Genomic DNA, 12070 nt, shown 5'->3' on the forward strand with positions numbered 1-12070 from the left:
CAAAGGATTGCTTGAAAGAGCTCCAAGCGGACCTTGATAGAATTAGGTGAGAGTGATGGGATCAGAAAATGGCAAATGCAGTTCAAATGTAGCAAAATGCAAAGTGATGCACTTTTATAGGGGCAAAAAATCCAAACTTCACATACAAGCTAAAGGGTCAGTGCTATCAGTCACAGACCAGGAAAGGGATTTGGGCGTCTTAGTTGATAGTTCCATGGGAATGTCAACTCAATGCATGGCAGCTGTGAAAAAAGGCAAACTCTATGCTGGGGATGATTAGGAAAGGAATTGAGAATAAAACTGCAAAAGATTGTCATGCCCTTTATACCATGCTCTACAAAGCTTGCGTGAAGTGCGACCGCGACTTGGAGTACCTGTGTCCAGTTCTGGTCGCCCGCATCTCAAAAAAGGATATCCGAAGAGATAGAAAAAAAAAAAAAAAAAGTGCAGAGAAGAGAGCAACAAGGATGATTGAGGGACTGGAGCACCTTCCCTATGAGGAGAGGCTGCGAACTGGCGTTTGGGACTCCTTTTAGTTTGGAGAGGAAGGCGGCTGAGGGGGGATATGATTGAAGTCTATAAAATTATGCATGGGAGTAGAAAAAATGTTGACAGAGAGAAATTTTTCTCTCTTTCTCACAATACTAGAACCAGGGGGCATTCATTGAAAATGTTGGGGGGAAGAATTAGGACTAATAAAAGGAAACACGTCTTCACGCAACGTGTGATTGGTGTTTGGAATATGCTGCCACAGGAGGTGGTGATGGCCACTAACCTGGATAGCTTTAAAAGGGGCTTGGACAGATTTATGGAGGAGAAGTCGATTTATGGCTACCAATCTTGATCCTCTTTGATTTGAGATTGCAAATGCCTTAACAGACCAGGTGCTCGGGAGCAACAGCCGCAGAAGGCCATTGCTTTCACCTCCTGCATGTGAGCTCCCAAAGGCACCTGGTGGGCCACTGCGAGTAGCAGAGAGCTGGACTAGATGGACTCTGGTCTGATCCAGCTGGCTTGTTCTTATGTTCTTATGCAGCTTGTGCAAAGCCAGGTTGCATCAACAGGGTTGCAGCCATTTTCCTGTTTATAGCTTTAAAAAAAACCCTTCCTCAAAGAGACTACCCAGCCCTTTTTTTGCTAACTGCTGCTTGCTGTTGTTGACGGAGGGAGAGGGAAGACTGAGGCAGGATTGGGGTGGGTGGGGTGTCATTCTTGGTGTTGCCTTGCTCCTGGCTCTGGCTTCTATGAGCAGGAGGAAGTCCGTGCTGGGAGCGATCTTTAGGTGCCTCATATTCCCCTTTGTGGTTTTATTTCTTCTCTCCTGTGTGACCTAAAGAGACAAACAGTGGCAGAAAGAGTCTCTACTGCATCTGTGCCTGGAGTGGGTTGTGTGCTGCAACACAGTGCCCCTTGCATGTAGCAGCATCAATGCTGGAAGCCAGGCATGAGCCCAGGCTTCTAGACACGAGACTTCTGCACCATTCCAGGCGTTGCCTGTGCTGCAAGCAAATACAGAATTTGTAATTTGGAGTATGGTAAAAAAAAACCCAGGTAAATTCCGTGTGCAAATGACACTGTCTTGAAAGAGTAATCAAAGACCAAGTCAGAGATCGGGAAGTCGCAAAGGTCAGCTGAATGATTCCCTGGTCACATTAGTTGCATAGAGGTGCAGGACCAAGCTATTGAGATCCTGGAAGATCTATAGTTGGATCTCCAGCACATTGTTCCTTTGCAAGGAGCACCCACAGGAGTTGCCACATGATTAAATTCTGTCTCCCCATCCCCACCCCTCTGTCTCTGTGTATTATGTTTGGGAACTCCCGGATCATTTGTAGGGAATCAGGAGCATCTTGAATTTGACAACTGAAGACATACACAAGTCAAGACAAGGGCAGAAGAGGGAACAGGAGAATTAGGAGGGTTGGAGGGCATGCGTAATGACAGTTGGTGCAGCAGGGCATAGTAACTGGGCCCAGGATGTGGTGCTGGCCACTGTCAACAGACTTAGGAACTGTTATCAGTAACCGCTCAGTGCTTGGAAGTAGTAGTAGACAGAGGCTCCCTTTTCCAGGAGGGCCTGCTTCCCTCTTCCTTCTGCAGTTCCTCATGAGGGATGAGAGTAATGCTTTGGTAATGTGTCCTCACAGCTTCTGGGAGCTGCCTCTGGCTCCTGTTGATGCTCTGTGGTTTGCAGAATGACTCAGGGTGGACAGCAGGATCAAAGGTGTCTCTCCTGGCTTGGGCGGGACAGATTCCACTGGCTGCTCTGCAACGTGTTTTCTTTCCGTTGCCCCCTCACCAGCCACTTATTTATCTTGTGCTTTCTCTCTTCGTGCAGCATGGAATAACCCGCTTTCTGTCCTCCCCACTGCGCATGGGCTTTTCATCCTCAGTGGCTCTCTAGGCTCTGCCTGGTGCAGTGCTGTGCATGAAAGGCCCGTTCTTTAAAAGCACACTAGATTAGAAAAGAAGGGCATTGCTCTTCTCCGTGATCAGTTTGCCAGTCAGGCAGGGTGTTGCATGCATCCTTAGGACCAAGCCAGGCCCATTGTAACGGTACTGCTATGGGTGAGAAGATGCCTTATTCTGAGATGGGCCTCTAGTCCTTCTATACTCTGGTACTCTCTGCTAGGACTAGTGGCTTTCCAGCTCTCATTTCTCAGCCCCAGGGCCTGAGATCCTTCCAACAGGAGATGCTGGGCATAGCAACTGAGGGCTGGTTTCTGCATTTAAGTGATTTGCTGTTGGTCTTCTGTGTGGCCCTGTTGCTCTCTCATTTGTTAGAATTGTTCTTCATTTCTAGTATGCTCCTCCAAAGGGGAGTCCTCATTGTGCTTTCCCTGAACCAAGGACCTTTCAAGGTGTGTAAGGATAATTAGAAGAGACACTGCTGACCCCGAAGAGTTGAAACTTGTCAGTGCCTTTTGCTTCAGCATCCACCCTAGCACCATTCAAGACTTGGCTTAGCTTTAGCTGTAACAGAGCAGAAGTGTTTGTTATTAGTTACTTGACTGTGGGGCAATCTATGCAAGGACCTCCTTTCACTTCTGAAAATTTGTTGCCATGCTTTTACGTGGAAGATGGCTTAGTGCAGTAATTCCGCATCATGGGTTGCATCATTGGTTTGCATCACTTCTTGACATCTCATATTTCCTGTCCATACAAAGAAAGTAGCACTTTGCTTATTTTTGTTCGCCAAAACTTTAGGTCAGGTTTGGGGAATCAGCTTCTGTTCCCCTCACTACCATCATCTTTGGTTGTATGCTGGGTTTATTGATGTATGAGCTGTTTATTAGATTGATTGACTCGTTGGTTTCTTAAGTTTTCTGTTTGACAATTTATTGAATCCTTTTTATTGATTTAATATTTATGTTCTATATACTACACTGATGTTTCAGATACACTCGGTCATCTTGGAAGTTGCTGACGAAGAGGCAAGATAGACTTTTAAAAAACAAAATAATTGATAGTGACATTTACAGAAGTCCTATCTTTGTTATTGTAAAAAAGCAAGAATCTAATCCTTGTGAATAAGCAGAAAATGTTCAGAATGTTCAGGAAGTCTACTAAAGGTGAAAACATGGATTTTCAATTAGGACAATGATCAGGCAAGATTTATATAGATTTATGTATCAGGCAATCCCTAAACTCCTGCTTCTTTTCTATCACCCTTGTGATAAAACCCCTCACACTTGCACTTACCTTTTCAGCTTTTGTAGTACCTGTCAGAGCACTTCAAATTCTGCAGAAATTCTAATTTTTCAGTGCTAATAGATTAAAAAATTAGCTCCAATTGGTGCAATGTGGTGGGATTCAGCAGGTTTGCACCACTTTGGCGGAACCGGTTGTTAAAATGGTGCTTGTAAACAACCAGTTGTTAAATTATTTGACTCTTACCACTGGAACTGGTTGTTAAATTATTTGAATCTCACCACTGTGCTGTATTCACAGATCATGGAAGTTTGGGTGACAAGGTAGGGGATCTCCCAGATGCACTGAACATCTTTCTAGTTCCTGCCATTTGCTGTTGTAGCAAAGAGAATACCATAACCACTAGCTTTTAAAAAAATCATTGAAGTTTATATAACTCGGATTATGGCTCATTTCTCCGCATCCTAAAACATGCATCTCCCATGTCCAGAAATGTTCTAGCTGTTGGGCCAGCAACATAATAACGGCTGAGGAGAGCAGATCCAGATCAGTAGCAAGCGGACTTTTCCGAATCTGTATTTAGCAAAATCACATTGGTAATCATCTAACCACAGTAAAATGGACAGAAATGTGGCAGATGCTAATCAAAAGGAATCGACTCAGATGGTATAACATGAGAGAGAAAAGAGTGTTCCAACAGTGTGGCACAGAGATATAACTTGTACTCCAGTGGACTCATAGGACATTTTTAAAAATCTTGGCTAGTCTAAATTACTGGATGGCGGCTTGATATTTGTTCTGTGGCATGGTAGTTGTCTTTGATAGCTATTTCACTGTATGGAGCCACTACCCAGCAATAAAAAAAAGCCTGCTTGTGTTGGGAGTTGTGTCTTGTTGTCTGAGAGCAGACTTCAGAGCAACTGTGAAGGTTGTGTTGAATGGACAGACAAATCCATCCTCCCGCCATGCTTGCTTGCATTCTTTGCTGCCACAGTAGCCATTCAGCACCAACAAAGTACCTTCCTGTTGGAAGTATCAGAAGCAGAATGATACCAGACCAGTAAGCAGCAGGTGATCTCATATAAATCACAGCAGAAAAACCACATCAAGCTGATCTGCAAATTTGCACAACTTTGGAAACCAGATATTGTGAGGGCTGTTCCACCACATAGATTACTGCTGTCAGACAACAAGGAGGAGTTGAATGACACCAGTGTTCTGCTGAGAAGGAACAATTTGGAATGTATACAAGATATCCAACTCAAGGATGAAGGATGCTGAGGGAGGACACAGCAATCCCCTCTCCTCAGTCCTCTGGAAGAAGAAGGAGAGTGAGAGGAAGTCTGTGAGAACAGCAGAATGTCGGAGGGTGGAGTCTCAGGTGAACTGAATGATAGCTTGGCTTTCTTTTTGCAAAGCTTACTACCTGACAGGTAGTAAGTAGACTGGTAGGAAGCTTGCGCTTATACTTGACATACTGTAGCGGAATCCTAGAGGGATACTGAATGATTAAAGATGGTGACATGTTTTCCGAAGGTATGCTACAGATCCCAGTGAGCTCCCACTTCCTTAGTGTGGCTGGGGCCTCCCAGAGATAGTTTTGTTTAGGTCTCGGCCTGTCTTGACTTCCTGGAAGATTCAGTCAGTGCTTTTTCTATTCCACCAGCCTCTTGGGATGTATCAGAATGAGAAAATGAAGCCTGGTTCCATATATACAGTAGTTCCAAATTGAACAGTTCACATTCCCTTAGTAGTGCACAGTAGTAAGCATACCTGTAAGTTGCCAATTGCAATTGATCAGGAATCTAGCTTATAAAAGTAGAACAATCTAAATGAACTAAGGAAAGAATGTAAAACAGTAAGCTGAAGAGAAAATGCAAACTTCTAGACCACAGTGCACTACAAGAGTCCCAAGGTCAAATTGCTGGGAGAGGTTTTCTATATTCTGTGGTAGCCACCTGAGCTGTTGTGAAAAGCAACTTTCAGACTAGCAGTGCAGTCTCAATCACATTTACACAATCACATTTATACACTGAAGTCAGTGGGGTAGAAGGGTGCAGCTCTGTTTAGGAATGCACGGTAACATTCCTCTAAATACGCACCAGTGGGTTTTCCTGGTGAGAATCTTTGCCTTCTTTGAGGAATTTCCATTCTTAAACTACCTAACTCAGTCCTTCCGGTTACTTCTCCCATTCAAATACCAAGTCAGATTACATGGTCTTTGCCTTGCAGAGTGCTTGAGCAGTGGAAACGATTGTGGGGGAAGGAGGAAGAAATGTGTCAAATAAGGGTAAATACTAATTTAACCATGTTTAGACTAATTGGTGGGACATAAATTTTGGTATACGGTTCCAGCTGTGGAGACACTTCATTGGCTACTGTTTCTAGGCAGTGGGGAATGTCAGTTTGATGATGTTTCAGCTGCTGGAGAGACTCAAGTTATAGACATCCAACACATCACCTGTGAGCTGCCTGGAACCAAGAGGAAAGGAGGGAAATAAATGTTTAAAGAAATATGGTTTGAGCCTGAGTAAATTAATGGAGCCCTATTCTGGTCAGAATAGATACTTGTTCTTTTGTAAGAGACAGGCTGGAATATCTTATGTGAAGTGTTTTGGGTGCAACAAAAGTGACATTGGCACAATGTAAATGAGCATGTGGGGTTATGGGACCCCTACCCCTTGCTATCCCAAAAGTCCATGCATTTTGATGACATTTATGAAAGCAGTAGGAACAACAGTAGAGAGAATGTTTTGACTTCGTATGCTTCGTGATTTCTAACACTCACATCCTGCAGCATCATTAGGGATTCCTCTGTGACCACAGATTTCATTTTAGTATGGATCAGGTTTGGAGGATATACATTTATTTTTTCTTATTTATTTGTGATATTTTAATTAATGGCCTTTCCACCCAATTAGGACGTATAATCCAGTGAGCACCAGAAACATGAAAACATTTAAACAATTAAAAATGCAATGTATTGTTGAAGACTTTCATGACCAGAATCAACGGGCGGTTGTAGATTTTGCGGGGTCTGTGGCCATGGTCTGGTAGTTTTTTTTCCTAATATTACATCTACGGCCGGCATCTTCAGAGGCATGTCTTGGTAAGACGTCTGGTAGTTTTTGCTCCTAACATTTTGTGCACCTCTTAACGTGAGATGCCAAAAACTACCAGACCATGGCCGCACAGCCAGGAAAATCTACAACAGCCAATTAAAAATACAATTCAAGTGATAAAATTCAATTAAAAATACAATTCAAATGATAAAATCCCATTTAAAGCACATAAACAAACAACACTAGAAGGAGGACCAATAATTGCTACTGAGTGTATGCCAGATTAAATTAACAGAAAGTCTTCACCTGTCAAAAACACCAGTAGAGGGAGACTGATTAATCCCCCATGGGAGAGTGTTTCAGAGTTTTGGTTCCACAATGGATCAGGCCTGTGGCTCGTGGGGCTTCAGCCCACCCCCATTCCCCCACCCCCATGCCATTTTCCTGACCTGAAAGGGCTCTGGGAACACTGTGTTAGACGAAACAATGCTGTGACTTAGTATAACACAGTTACAAAGGGTAGCATCAAGTCTGCGTGGGATATCTGACAGCCTTACAGGAGGCCAAGAAGGTGATCTGGGAAATGATCAGAATATTTCAGCTATACATGTTTAGAGTTAGTCCTTGACTGCCTCTGAAGTTCTCAGAAAGAGAAAGGTCTTTCTCACTGTCTTTTATTTGACAGCTTTCTCTGGAGATGCCAGGACTTGAACCTGGGTCTTTATGCATGCTGAGCATGTATGTAATTTGCTACTGAATCATGGTCCCAACCTGTTTGGACCAGTTGTTTCTGATCCTTGAATTTGTTGCCTGTATTTTGCATGTATTGTTTCTACTGAGTCTGAAGAATGAGGATTAGCGTCACCCTGGCACTCTGCAGCTTCTTCACAAACCCTAGCAAGGCACTTTAAATCTGAGTGTTGGGAAGGAACTGCATTTCCCTACTTATAGAGGCTCCTTCCCAATTCACTACATGTGCAGTTTCATAGGGGCAGTTTGAATTCATTTGCAGAAAAATGTTATAGTGAAAAGTGTCACCATAATTATTGCACAGTAATTTGTATACTGTCAGTACTGTCAGAAGGTTTACAGCAACCCTTTGAGGTAGGCTAGTGACTTGCTCAATACCTTGCAGTGAACATCATGGCTGGATAAAGATTTAAAGCTGAGTAACCTACCCTTGAACTTCAGTAGTTCATCTGTGGTACAATACCACCCCATCTTACTATATAAAAGGCAAGATGTTTTCCCCAGGACTCACTCCTTAAAGTGAAGGACTTTGGGAGATGTAGTCCAGGGATGTCATTTCCCAAGCAAAGAGGGACTGACTGAACTACACCTCCTGAAATCCTTTGCTTCAACAAAACAGTTTTTACCAATATTCCTTCCCACCCTCCCCCTGAGAAATGCAACTCTCTCATGTTTGAAGCTTCAGACCCACTCACATGGTTTTCCAAAAGCGTCCTGCCAGTCACCTCAACTGGGTAAAGCATTAGGGACAGAGGTGTGTCTAGGGAAAATGTAGCCTGGGGAAAACCGAGTTTTCCGCACCCCTCCCCCCCCCGGGCGGCCGCCCTCCCCCACCATGACCAAAGAACTTTTTTGGTATGGGGGGGGGGGTGTCCATGCACACAAAGTGCCTGCCTGCCTACCTACAGCCTGGAGATCAGTCACAGTCCTAGCAGATCTCCAGAGGTTGGCCACCCCAATTGCAAGCGGGCCACTTGCTTTGGCCGGCATGGCCACTCCGGCACTGGCTGCCCGCCTTCCTTCCAGGATGGCTGCTCACCTCAGGCAACTCCCCACCCCTGGCTCCTCCCTGGGGTGGCAGGGACCTATAAGTGGGCCGAGGGGGCAGGTGCATGGCAGGCCCCAGCAGGGAGGGAGGCCATCCGTCAGTCAAAGACAGAGGGGTGTGGCTGTGGGGGGGATTTCCTGCCCCCTCCCCACGTGACTAAATGACCTCTGCCCAGCAACGTGTGACTCCACGTGTCCCTGTGGGCGGTACACCACTGACTGGGGGCCAGGCCTGCTCACAGATATTCAAAGCCACTGCTCTGGTACCCCAAAGCTTGAAAGGAAAGCATTAGAAGCAGCATCCACCAGGCCTCTCTCCCCTCCACCACCAAGCGTGATTCTGGTTCTGCACATGGGGATGGGGGTGAGACGGTCCTGGGGAGGGCTGGGTGCCACCCACAGCACACAGAGGGAGGGACAGGGGCATGCTGCCAGGCCTCTCCACTACCAGATAGGGATGGAGGTCAAGGGAAAGGAGGAAGGAAGGACTCTGCCAGCAGCAAGCCTCTTGCTGCCCGTCCAGTAGCCCATCCCTGCCAGGCCAGCAAGAAGCTCATGAGCACCCTCTCCAACAGTCTTCTAGAGCCGGTTGTATTTATTTACACAATGTGCTTGACTGCTAATTCCCAATAAACCCATTCCTTCCTGAAGTCAAGATAATACCTGAACAGGACTTTTGGCACCCCGAATGAAGCGAGGTAACCGGAATTGTACCTCTCTTGGAATTCTTTGGTTAGAAAGGGAATTAAGTTTCTTAAAAGTCTCACTCTTAAGTGCCACACCTAAGGTTATGCAGGGTCTCTGTGGCAGGGTAGGAAGCTTAACAGATTTCTTATTAACTCCAGGCCAGAATTTTAATAACAAGGCTATTCTCTTTCCCTTGATATGCTTTCTCTCAAGTTTCTGCAACCCTATCCCCTCTCGTTGGCTTTATTCCTAGGGTAGAAATGTTTTTATCTTCCTTGGAAGCAGACAGCTGAGAATTGCACAAGGGGAGAGGGACTGGGGTCTGTGGGTACAGGGGTGATTCCATGTGGCACCATCACAATGTTTCTCCCCCAGCCTCTCAAGTGGATATCTGTGAGAAAGGCCTGTAACGCAAGCCAGGAAAACAGCAGCAAAAGGGGGAAATAAAAGGTTATTGAGCAGCAGGCAGGGCTGCTGTGGTCTCGAAGCGAGCATAGACTGTCAGTTGTTAGGTGGGTGCCTCAGCGGGGAAAGACTGCCTTGATTATGTGTTATGCCGCAGTTACACAGGGACAGCGGCCCCGCATTCCCCGCTCCACAGTGCCGGCCTTTATGTGCCTGACATTTACTCTCCAAGCGTCGGGGCTACAGGGGAAAGGAAAACATTGTGTGCAGCACTCGGCCACGCTGGCCTGTCACGCTCCCCACTTCCGCCCTGCTGGCTTCTTCCTGTTCGTCCTACTGGCCGCCCTGCCGGCGACCCCTCAGTCCCCCTCAGCCATTGCTTGACCCTCTAGGGACTTTCCTGTCTGCTGGGGCCCCTGGGATGACCTGGAAGCGCAGAACAGCCTGCACACTGGCCTTCCGGGCAAAGCTATTAGGTTCCTTAGTGACATGCATGTCTGTGTTCAAATATCTGAGTGCTTGACCAGAATTTTGCCATCTCCTGATCGAAACTGACTGTCCGTGTATGGGGACCTATCATCCACAAACACAGAGCTGCCTCACAGACTCCTGTTCTTTCCACCCAGGACTTTGGTAGATCTAAGATAAATAAAATAAAGTTCTAGGCCTGTGCAGTGACTTGTGAGGACAATAACTATCCAACTTCAGAGCTCTTCAGTTGCCAGCTTATGCCATAAGCGTTGCTGTCTCAAAGATCGTGGTTCTTAATGTGCTGTCTCACAGAGATAGGAGAAACATGGGAGAAACATTGCATCACAGACAGTAGATCATGTTCATATGGGAATGAACAGGAAACGTGTGACAATGTGCTTGTGATCTGTAGTTCTTTTTCATATGGGGGTGGTGGTTTACAGGGACCAATTTCTGCTGGTTAGTGTCTTCGCCCTCCCCTGGCATACCACTGTCCTGTCCAGTTAATAATAGATAAGTCTCAATATTCCATTGTGATCTAGTTAAAATGAAGCACTGCAGGGGGTGGCAGTATTCCTCTGCAGTGATCTAGAATGCCTCACAATTGCATAGTTGATGACAAGAAGCTGGCAAAGTTTTCTGCTCAGTAGGATTCAATCCCTCAGTGCCTCCAACTCACTCCCTATGGCTTGGCATGGGTGACACTAGTCCCACCTCTTATGTCCCACCCTGCTGTGCCCCAAACCAGAGCTCAATGCCCTGTTTCCCTCCCTCCCCCCAGCCTACACCCCTGCTCTCATCTGGCCACAGGGTGATTTATTAAGCATGCCCTCCCTCAATGGAACATGTGCTGAGGTTGCCCACGGGAATGTGGGCAGATCTGACAGTCGCACCGCCACAACCCAGGCTGTAATTTCAAAGCAGGCCCCAATCAGTTAAAAATATATTAAAAAATTGGAATGCAGGCTTTGCCAGGGAAAATGTTTGTAACCACTTGGCAAGCTCTGGTGTGATAATGAAAGGGTCCAGCTTGCTCCTGGGGAATGACCGATTTAGATACTGCGCTAACATAGGGACTTGGTCATTTGGCTTTGCAACTGTGGCCAATATGCTCCCTCTCTCAACATGCACACGCACACATGCACAGAAGAGCACTCTGCTCCTAAGGCACCACACAGTGCTGCTTGCTGTCTGTCGGCGTAAATGGGGAAGGGGAGGAGATGAGTGCAAAATACAGGAGATGGGAATGGGCTTCTGTTCAAGGCAATGGTGAATAGAGCCCCCTTTCTCCTGGAGAGTCTGCAGAGCTGCAGAGTCTGGGCCTCGGCTCCCATTACGTTCAAGGAACTAAGAAGTCTGACATTTAAGCACAACATTCAACCACTTCATCTATAAATTATAACAAGAAGACTAGAAATGAGGGTGCTCTTCATCAGAAGAATGTGGCTAATGACCAAGGTAGGCAAGTGATCATTCTGCACCATATCTCATACTCCCCACGTAGCACTTGGAGTGGTCCTGGCTGGCACAGAATGGGCCCACAGTTCCACTCACACGGCAGGGACCGTCTTGTCTCTTGGGACAAGATGAGCAGATAGTTTCTATCCCTTCTTTATGGCTGGTCTTCTATTTAAGCTGAAGGCACAGAAGTATTATAGCAAGAGAGGAAAACCCAAAGTTATACTGCTCCAGGGAAACTGTGAAGGAATGTGCCTCTAAGCGGGATGTCATGCTAATGTTGGCTTTGTAGGTCTTAACCTGTCTTTTCTAGTTCAGAAATGTAACATGGACCTCTTCTCACTATTTGTGTGTTTGTTACATGTCATCAAGACACTTCCAACTTATGGTGACACTATAAATTAATGATCTCCGGACAGGGCCGGAGTGAGGGGGAAACTGTGCCCGGGGCACGTGTGTACCCTATGCCCCTGCCACGCCCTTGCATCGGCGTGCACCCGGTGCATCGCCCCCCCTCCCCCCGGTGCTATGTCACTGCC

General features: G+C 46.2%; 1 protein-coding gene across 1 annotated transcript in view; it reads left to right on the forward strand.

Moving 5' to 3' along the window:
* Positions 1–12070, forward strand: part of NHEJ1 (non-homologous end joining factor 1) — a 118272-nt gene that overhangs the window by 88095 nt on the left and 18107 nt on the right. The gene's annotated exons all lie outside the window — the stretch shown is intronic.

The sequence above is a fragment of the Sphaerodactylus townsendi genome, linkage group LG02, assembly GCF_021028975.2.
Source record: "Sphaerodactylus townsendi isolate TG3544 linkage group LG02, MPM_Stown_v2.3, whole genome shotgun sequence".
NCBI classification, from domain to species: domain Eukaryota; kingdom Metazoa; phylum Chordata; class Lepidosauria; order Squamata; family Sphaerodactylidae; genus Sphaerodactylus; species Sphaerodactylus townsendi.